General features: G+C 45.6%; 1 pseudogene; it reads right to left on the bottom strand.

The window, feature by feature from the left end:
• Nucleotides 1–7,870: 7,870 nt before the first annotated feature.
• Nucleotides 7,871–7,988, bottom strand: LOC126417321 (5S ribosomal RNA; annotated as a pseudogene).
• Nucleotides 7,989–10,665: the final 2,677 nt, after the last annotated feature.

Below are 10,665 nucleotides of genomic sequence, written 5' to 3'. Positions count from 1 at the left end.
CTACACTCGTCCGTCCGCTGTTAGAATTTTGCTGCGCGGTGTGGGATCCTTACCAGGTGGGATTGACGGAGGACATCGAAATGGTGCAAAAAAGGGCAGCTCGTTTTGTATTATCACGTAATAGGGGGGAGAGTGTGGCAGATATGATACGCGAGTTGGGATGGAAGTCATTAAAGCAAAGACGTTTTTCGTCGCGGCGAGATCTATTTACGAAATTTCAGTCACCAACTTTTTCTTCCGAATGCGAAAATATTTTGTTGAGCCCAAACTACATAGGTAGGAATGATCATCAAAATAAAATAAGAGAAATCAGAGCTTGAACAGAAAGGTTTAGGTGTTCGTTTTTCCCGCGCGCTGTTCGGGAGTGGAATGGTAGGGAGATAGTATGATTGTGGTTCGATGAACCCTCTGCAAGCACTTGAATGTGAATTGCAGAGTAATCATCTAGATGTAGATGTAGATGTAGTATACCAAAATTTTCTGATGGTGCCCCAGCAGGGCGACACGTGTCAATAAAAGGATTGTTTAACTTGGAATCAAGACTGTTTCTCTTTCTAAAGACTAAATGCAATGCATAATTACCTGCTGTAACTCTTCATATGTTCCTCTCCTCGCCGATTCCGTGGAGAATCTCCCCATTGCTTGTTTTATGACTCCGCTTGATACAGTTCTCAGTGCATCAATTATTGCGTAGTACACTCCTGGAAATTGAAATAAGAACACCGTGAATTCATTGTCCCAGGAAGGGGAAATTTTATTGACACATTCCTGGGGTCAGATACATCACATGATCACACTGACAGAACCACAGGCACATAGACACAGGCAACAGAGCATGCACAATGTCGGCACTAGTACAGTGTATATCCACCTTTCGCAGCAATGCAGGCTGCTATTCTCCCATGGAGACGATCGTAGAGATGCTGGATGTAGTCCTGTGGAACGGCTTGCCATGCCATTTCCACCTGGCGCCTCAGTTGGACCAGCGTTCGTGCTGGACGTGCAGACCGCGTGAGACGACGCTTCATCCAGTCCCAAACATGCTCAATGGGGGACAGATCCGGAGATCTTGCTGGCCAGGGTAGTTGACTTACACCTTCTAGAGCACGTTGGGTGGCACGGCATACATGCGGACGTGCATTGTCCTGTTGGAACAGCAAGTTCCCTTGCCGGTCTAGGAATGGTAGAACGATGGGTTCGATGACGGTTTGGATGTACCGTGCACTATTCAGTGTCCCCTCGACGATCACCAGTGGTGTACGGCCAGTGTAGGAGATCGCTCCCCACACCATGATTCCGGGTGTTGGCCCTGTGTGCCTCGGTCGTATGCAGTCCTGATTGTGGCGCTCACCTGCACGGCGCCAAACACGCATACGACCATCATTGGCACCAAGGCAGAAGCGACTCTCATCGCTGAAGATGACCCGTCTCCATTCGTCCCTCCATTCACGCCTGTCGCGACACCACTGGAGGCGGGCTGCACGATGTTGGGGCGTGAGCGGAAGACGGCCTAACGGTGTGCGGGACCGTAGCCCAGCTTCATGGAGACGGTTGCGAATGGTCCTCGCCGATACCCCAGGAGCAACAGTGTCCCTAATTTGCTGGGAAGTGGCGGTGCGGTCCCCTACGGTACTGCGGAGGATCCTACGGTCTTGGCGTGCATCCGTGCGTCGCTGCGGTCCGGTCCCAGGTCGACGGGCACGTGCACCTTCCGCCAACCACTGGCGACAACATCGATGTACTGTGGAGACCTCACGCCCCACGTGTTGAGCAATTCGGCGGTACGTCCACCCAGCCTCCCGCATGCCCACTATACGCCCTCGCTCAAAGTCCGTCAACTGCACATACGGTTCACGTCCACGCTGACGCGGCATGCTACCAGTGTTAAAGACTGCGATGGAGCTCCGTATGCCACGGCAAACTGGCTGACACTGACGGCGGCGGTGCACAAATGCTGCGCAGCTAGCGCCATTCTGCGGCCAACACCGCGGTTCCTGGTGTGTCCGCTGTGCCGTGCGTGTGATCATTGCTTGTACAGCCCTCTCGCAGTGTCCGGAGCAAGTATGGTGGGTCTGACACACCGGTGTCAATGTGTTCTTTTTTCCATTTCCAGGAGTGTATATGCCTAAACGAGGAGTGTTCGTAGATTTTAGGTACTGTACAAACGAAAATGACAATGGAACAAGCAAATAAATCTTGTAAGCATAGGTTCGTAAATCTGTGGTTTCCCCAATATGGCGTATGCACAACAGCTGCCACTGACAAGGCAACCGGCTATCTGGACGATGTTCCTTATGGTGAAGGGTGCATATGTGGTGCACGTGTGATGGTACACCGGTACACCTTCATGTTGCTGTTCGGTAATACGAGGGTAACCCCAGAAGTAAGGTCTCCTATTTTTTTATAAGTACATAGATCTGTTTACATCTACAATGGTTTACATCAGTTTACAGCTTGAACATTTAACTATTTTTCGACATAATCACCATTTCTGTCGATGCATTTTTGTAGACGCTGTGACAGTTTTTGTATGGCCCTGTCATACCAGCTCGCCGCCATGCTGTTCAGAATGTTATGAACCTCTTCTTTCACCTCGTCGTCGGAGCTGAATCGCTGGGACCACAATTAACGCTGACAGGTACTGTGAGACTCTGAAAAAACTCAAACGGACAATTCAGAACGGGAGAAGAGGAATGTTGAGCTAGGGCGTACACAATCTCCATGACAACGCTCACCCACACAACGCTCGGCAAACCCTTGCTCTCCTGCAACAGTTTCTGTGGAACATAATCACCCACCCACCCTATAGTCCTGGCTATCACCTGTTCCCTAAGTTAAAAGAACATTTGGTCGGAAAGCTATTTAGCTCCGACCACGAGGTGAAAGAAGAGGTTCATAACCCTCTGAACAGCAAGGGGGCGAGCTGGTATGACATGAGCATACAAAAACTGCCACAGCGTCTACAAAAATGCATCGACAGAAATGGTGATTATGTCGAAAAATAGCTAAATGTTCAAACTGTAAGCTGATGTAAACCATTGTAGAAATAAACAGGTCTATGTATTTATTAAAAAATAGGAGACCTCACTTTTGGGATTACTCTTGTACGTAGCACGGATCTTCGACAACAAGTGTATCTGTCATGGCTCCCCAATACCAAGAGCGTCCCAGGTACTCCGATTTAAGCTCGTTTGACTTTTGTATGGGGAAATTTAAAAGCTTTGGTGTTCCAGCCCTGCTGATGATGTCGATGGATTCTGTGAAGACATTGTGGATGGTTGACAATGCATTAGGAGCACGCGTGGTGCTTTTGAACGTTTGCGGGCGTGGATGAAGCGACGTGCTGAAGCCTGCCTTCACATGAACAGTGATCATGTGAGAAATTTATCGTAATGCGTTTGTCCTAAAGTGCATATCTGATGTCTCGATCCTTAGAGACACGGTTATAAAGTGATCGTATAGTCAGTGGTAATACGCTGTGTCTGGGAAATCGTGGCGTCCGGATTTTCGTTTATTAAGATTATTTGGTTGTTTCATTTACTCTATACGCCCTCTATACTCGTACCTATAATAGTCGAACACCGTATCAGTCTGTCCCAGGAGGAATGGTAAATATTCACGGATAAGGCAGAACGTTCATTCAAAGCATATAAGTCTACCAAACATTGGCTCCAAAATGCATACCTTAAAAGCTATGAGCACTTTTCCTTTCTTAGATACTGTGAAACAAATCTCTTCCATTGCGAGCTCTTTGCTTTCCATATTCTGAGAGGTGTTAGTATCGACCAAAACAAGAGAAAATATCCATTGAACAGGACATCTAAAATGCATACCTTGAAAACACTTCATCCTAGCTATTGTGAAATAAATCTCTTCTAATGTATAAGTGCTCATAGCTCTTAAGATAGACTTTTTAGAGGCTGTGCTTACTGCACTTTTTTGTTTCGAATGATCGTTGCTGTCATATCCCTGAATACTGATCGTTCCTCCTGGGACGTACTGCGTACTTAAGAGTTGATGACATGAGGTCGTCGAGGTAACACTAGACGAGGCAAATACGTTCAAAATGGTTCAAATGCCTCTGAGCACTATGGGACTTAACATCTGAGGTCATCAGCCCCTAGGACTTAGAACTACTTAACCTTAACTAAACTAAGGACATCACACACACCCATGTCCCAGGCAGGATTCGAACCTGCTACCGTAGCGGTCGCACGGTTCCAGACTGAAGCGCCTAGAACCGCTCGGCCACAACGGCCGGCCGGGCCAATAGGGTAGGAATACATATGATACATCACGCACATAGCGAAAGCTGAGAAAAAAGCAATAAATCGAGATGCCCTTCCCTCCTCTTAGCGCAGGCAGTGTGGCGGGACGGGCATTCGACGGCAGCAGTGAAATACTAGTACTGCAGTATGAGCTTAATAGTACCACAATACAGACTCCTGCCACGGATGGCTAGTGTTTCCACACAGCGGCAGCTTACTTCACATTCTCATCAGAGTGTTTGTTTTCCATGGTAACGTAAAATATCCTCCATAAATCGTAATTCGTCAATAAATGTAGCCTGATCGATACAGTGAACATTTACATTCCTTCCTCGTAGTTTTGTTTCGTGCCGAAAGTTTCGAAGAGTTGCTTACAGGATCATTGTTTATACCGAGTCACGTTTGTGGTTTCGGACTACCTCATATATTTGTGCCTCGAGTCATGAATATTTTATCGCGCGCCACGTGCTCCATGTAAGTCTTTGTCTCCGCTCAGAGAGGACAAGAATGCCCTAGATGATTGTTAGGATCCCCACGTTATAGAGTAGCGCGCGCTTCCACTGATTGTTCCCCAAACGGGCGCCATTGTCCGCACTGCCGGGCCTGGTTCCCAGGAGCAGTCGCTACCTGGAAAGCAGCAGGATCTGTATGCCGCCGCGGGCGCTGTTGCTCTTCACGGAAGTCGTCGCACCGCGTAAAACAGACATCGGGTGAATGACGCACATCTCGTGTTGGAGCCACGCTGCTGTTTGTGAGTGACGTAGTAGGCTCAGGTACACACTTGGGTGATTCCGTTCAGGTGACAGATAACGCAAGTAGCCCCCCCAACACTAGGTCTACAACATGTCTGTCTGGAAGGAAATCTTGACTGAGAGGAGGGACCGCCTTTTGAAATGGCTTGCAGCTATTGTGACTAATTATAAGACTGCTTTGCAAAGAAACGAAATCGTTGTAGTGAGATGTGAACAGATCTACGTTTAGGGAAATTTTTTCAGAGCAAAGTAGCTCTCGTTCTTTCGCCAGAGGCACAATGTTAATACAGCATGTGGACCACATCGTTTTAGACCACAAACCAATATATTCTGGAGACATGTCAGATGTAAAGGCGAGAGGAAAATAATGTGAATAGTTGTAGTAATGGTATGGTTGTGTTTGACGGTCAACAACGCAGGTAAGGCACGTGCTGTGACGGACTGTGCGTGTTCAGTACGGACTAGTTATCAGTGTAGGTTGTTTACGAGTAGTGCAAACTTCGTGTTTGCATGACAAGTTATGGGGTCACAGAAGGAAGAGAGTATTGTCTTGAAAAGAGGTATTGTCTTGAAAAGAGGTTAAAAGGTGAATATCAAGAAAAGTAACACAGCGGCAATGAAATATAGCCCAATTAAAACAGGTATTGCTGAGGGAATTAGATCAGTAAATTAGACACTAACAATAATCTATGAGTTTGCTATTTGGGCAGTAAAGTGGTGGCCGGCCGCTGTGGCCGAGCGTTTTGGTTGTTTCCAACATCTGACCGGGTTTATGTCTGGAGAACGCCAAAAGATGTCTACAATTCTGATTGCTTGATACCAACGGTTAAGCATAGAGGTGGAAGTGTGACGGTGCTGACAGCCATATCATGGTATTTTTTTGGTCCCATCATTATTCTCAAAGGTCGTGTCACAGCCAATGATTATGTGAACATTTTAGGTGATCAGGTACACCCCATGATTAAAATGTCGTTCCCCGAAAATAACGCCATATTTCAGGACGATAATGCACCCATTCACACTGCCAGAACAGTAGAATCGTGGTATGAGGAACATGCAACTGAGCTGCAGTTTCTTTCCCGACCAGCACAGTCCCCAGACTTGAAAATTGTCGAACCCTTGTGGGCAGTATTGGAGTGCAGACTCAGGAGCATATTTCCGCATCTCTCGTCACTAAAGAAGTTAGATGAGGGTCTGATCGAAGAATAGCATAACATTCCACTGGAGACTATATAGACAAATCGTTATATGGCAGTATTCCAAGAAGAATCGCAACTGTATTACGGGCGAATGGGAGTCCAATCCCTTATTAATAATTCATTCCTAAGTAAGTACAGTTGTTCACATTACTTTGTCTATCCCCTGTATGTCGCCACGCAAGACAGAGAAGGGAAAAATGGTAATGACGAGACTTAAAGCATGTGCCGGTTCTTCGCCACCTTATGGAAGAGGCTTGTGGTGCCTGGAGCTATGAGGGTTATATGCTTGAAACCTGGAAACAGGTACTGTCATTTGGGCAGACTTTCTCATGAAGGTAGAGGGAAGTACAAGCAGGTTGTTTGGACCTTTGAAACAAAGAGGAGAGTCCTGTATCTCGTGAATAACGGCAAACGTAACTATGTTAATAAGCTGACTCCTGAGGGAGCTAGGCAAAATCCGGCGAAGCAAGTGGAACCGTTCACAAAAATTATTGATTCTTATTGCTATAGCTGAAGTGGACTGAATAAATAAATTGGTAACTGAACACTAAAAAAAAGTAGCCGAATTCGCTAACGCACTCCTTCGTGGTGGTTTTCGACTCACAACTAAGCCGATTGTATTATACAATACCCTTTTTCCTAAATTAATTGAACTGTCGACTTCTCCACAGATGGAACAACGCAACGTTGTAAAAAAGAACTTACATAAAAACCATCTGTGAAACAAATGATTCTAGCTTCTTTCGTGAGGGATCTTCTTCCGCAAACTCTTCTCCAGTCTTGCCTCCAGCGTAGACGCATGCTTCGAGAGGAGGTGCGGTATTTTTTTCATGTTTGTGTCTTTTGTGACAATATATCTGTTAAACTTTAAAATGTTCGTGTTTAGGAAAGGTTGACATACCTACCTCGTCCTAACCCGTACTTCCCTGTTTCAGCATCAACGGGACGACGCAATGTGGACGTCTTCATAGCATGATCCAACTGATCGGCCGCCATTGTAGCAGCCTATAAGCAGATTTGCATGATCAATCACAGAACCAGCCTTCATGATCTTTTCGCGATTTACGAGGAACGATTACAAATTTGTCGTACGCATTTTTATGTACGCTAGCATTGGTGATACATACCTTTGTTACCGATACACGAACTACGATCTCCCTGTTAATGACCGACCACGAAAACCAACTACGTCGATCATTTCATTTTCTTTAACACAATGTCTCGTCTTCCTTCTAGTAAATTCCTGCTCTTATCCCGTTATTAAACATTTTTAATAGTGAACTCTGTACTGGAAGCAAAAATTTATTTTATAGTTACCGTTGCTGGAAGTGGAAAAGAGGTGGTGACGTCAAGTTCCTGATCACTAGACTACTTTAAATTTCAACACTCTCCGCAGTGTCTCTTTGAGTGAGGGCGTGTGTCACTGTTCATGTGATATGTCCGCTGGATACCACTCCGTCAGCAGGCCACAAGTGGCCCACCGGGACCATCCGACCGCCGTGTCATCCTCACTGAGGATGTGAATAGGAGGGGCGTGTAGTCAGCACACCGCTCTCCCAGTCGTTATGATGGTATTCTGTGACCGGAGCGGCTACTGTTCGGTCGAGTAGCTCCACATTTGGCATCACGAGGCTGAGTGCACCCCGAAAAATGGCAACAGCGCTTGGCAGCCGGGATGGTCACCCATGCAAGTGCCGGCCACGCCCGACAGTGCTTAACTTCGGTGATCTGACGGGAACCGGTGTAACCACTGCGGCAAGGCCGTTGCCTCCGCTGGATAGGGACGTTGAGATGGGGGCCCTCTGTTTCAGGTTATGTTTCGGCATCGGATTTTAGTCTCCCCATCCTCTCATCATCATACAACACAAACTTGAAGTACAGTCACCTACGCTCAACAGGTACACGTAACACAACGCTCACACAGCCCCCGGTAGGAGGCCATCGCGTGGTGGAAAAGAAAATCCTTCTCGATTTCGAGCCTGAGCGTACCTCTCCGGGTCTCGCAACCAACCACTCCATACGGTAATCAATCATCTGCGTTGCCGTAATTACAGCAGAAATAATTTCAAATTTTGATTTATTAATTTATTTATCGTGGCAAGTGTTGGCGAATCAGGTTCTCTGTTTAATCTAACATAAAGTTCCAAATATTTAACGACATACGTATTATAATAATTCGTACTTGTAAAATGGAACGCAATACTTCGAAATAAAAGAGGCTGGGCAAAAATATGGAAACACCACCAGAAGTGCATGCTTGAAAATAAGTGCAGATGTGACCCAAGCCTCCAGATGGTGCCGTTGTATTTGACCACGAACGGTATCTGTGCAACTTGCTCAATATGTTGCGAGTGACAGTCATGGTCAGAACGGTGTTCTATACAATTATGTCGGAGCTAAGAGATTCGAACGTGTGCAGATTGTTGGTGCCCGTGTGGTGGAGGCTTCCGCAACCAAGGTAACTGATATGTTTGGTGTTACAATAGGCACCTTATCGAAGATTTATATCGAATATGGGGAAGATGGAAAAAAAAGCTATCAGCTAAGTCACAACGTGGACGTGAGTGATGAGTGATCGTGACACGTTCATTGGAGCGAATTGTGATGATAAATAAGAGGACGACAGCTGCCAAAGTCACTATAGAACTAGACAGTCGTATGTAAACCCTGTCAGCAGAAAAACAACGTGAAGAGAGTTCAAAAAGCAGGGAACTTCAGGACTAGCTGGAAATCCAAACCCACAGTTCAGGAATGCAAATGCCCGCGTCAGGAAAACGTCCTGCCAAAGCCATAAATCCTGGACTATGGGACAATGGAAGAGAGTCATTTGGCAGGATGAGTCTTGTTTCACACTCTTCACAACTTTTGTCCGAGATTATCTCTGGCGTGCGCAAAAATGTTCAAATGTGTGTGCAATCTTAACGGACTTAACTGCTAAGGTCATCAGTCTCTAAGCTTACACACTACTTAACCTAAATTATCCTAAGGACAAACACTCACACTCATGCCCAAGGGAGGACTCGAACCTCCGCCGGGACCAGTCGCACAGTCCATGACTGCAGCGCCTCAGACCGCTCGGCTAATCCCGCGCGGCTGGCGTGCGCCGTTTCAAGCCTACGATGCTAAGAATTAAATATGGTGGTGTCTTTGTGATGATTTGGGCGGCCATATCGTGGCATGGAAGAGGTCCGGAGATACTCGAAGGTTTCAGATGGATTGTATAATGGTAAGACCGAGATTTAGGAACAAGGTTTTAAACTGTGAAACATTTCCAGGAGCAGATGTGGACTAAGACCACAATCTATCTGTTATGTACTGTAGATTAAAACTGAAGAAACTGCAAAAAAGTGGGAATTTAAGGAGATGGGACCTGGATAAACTGACAGAACCAGAGGTTATAGAGAGTTTCAGGGAGAACATCAGGGAACGATTGACAGGAATGGGGGAAAGAAATACAGTAGAAGAAGAATGGGTAGCTCTGAGGGATGAAGTAGTGAAGGCAGCAGAGGATCAAGTAGGTAAAAAGACGAGGGCTAGTAGAAATCCTTGGGTGACAGATGAGATATAGAATTTAATTGATGAAAGGAGAAAATATAAAAATGCAGTAAATGAAGCAGGCAAAAAGGAATTCAAACGTCTCAAAAATGAGATCGACAGTAAGTGCAAAATGTCTAAGTAGGAATGGCTAAGAGGACAAATGTAAGGATGTAGAGACTTATCTCACCAGGGGTAAGATATATACTGCCTACAGGAAAATTAAAGAGACTTTTGGAGAAAAGAGAACTATATGTATAAATATCAAGAGCTCAGATGGAAACCCAGTTCTAAGCAAAGAAAAGAAAGCAGAAAGGTGGAAGGAGAATATAGAGGGTCTCTACAAGGGTGATGTACTTGAGGAAAATATTATGGAAGTGGAAGAGGATGTAGATGAAGATGAAATGGAAGATATCATACTGCATGAAGAGTTTGACAGAGCACTGAAAGACCTAAGCCGCAACAAGGCCCCGAGAGTAGACAACACTCCATTGGGACTACTGATAGCCTTGGCAGAGCCAGCCCTGACAAAACTCTACCATCTGGTGAGCGAGATGTATGAGACAGGCGAAATAAAAGAAAAATATAATAATTCCAATCCCAAAGAAAGCAGGTGTTGACAGATGTGAAAATTACCGAACTATCAGTTTAATAATCCACGGCTGCAAAATACTAACACGAATTCTTTACAGTCGAATGGAAAAACTGGTAGAAGCCGACTTTGGGGAAGATCAGTTTGGATTCCGTAGAAACGTGGAACACGTGAGGCAATACTGACCCTACGACTTATCTTAGAAAATAGACTAAGGAAAGGCGAACCTACATTTCTAGTATTTGTAGACTTAGAGAAAGATTTTCGAATGTTAACTGAAATACTTTGTTTCAAATTCTGAAGGTGGCAGGGGTAAAATA

The sequence above is a fragment of the Schistocerca serialis genome, chromosome 8, assembly GCF_023864345.2.
Source record: "Schistocerca serialis cubense isolate TAMUIC-IGC-003099 chromosome 8, iqSchSeri2.2, whole genome shotgun sequence".
In the NCBI taxonomy this organism is placed as follows: Eukaryota; Metazoa; Arthropoda; class Insecta; order Orthoptera; family Acrididae; genus Schistocerca; species Schistocerca serialis.
The sequence above is the reverse complement of the archived record's forward strand: the minus strand, read 5'-3'. Positions and strand labels throughout refer to the sequence as shown.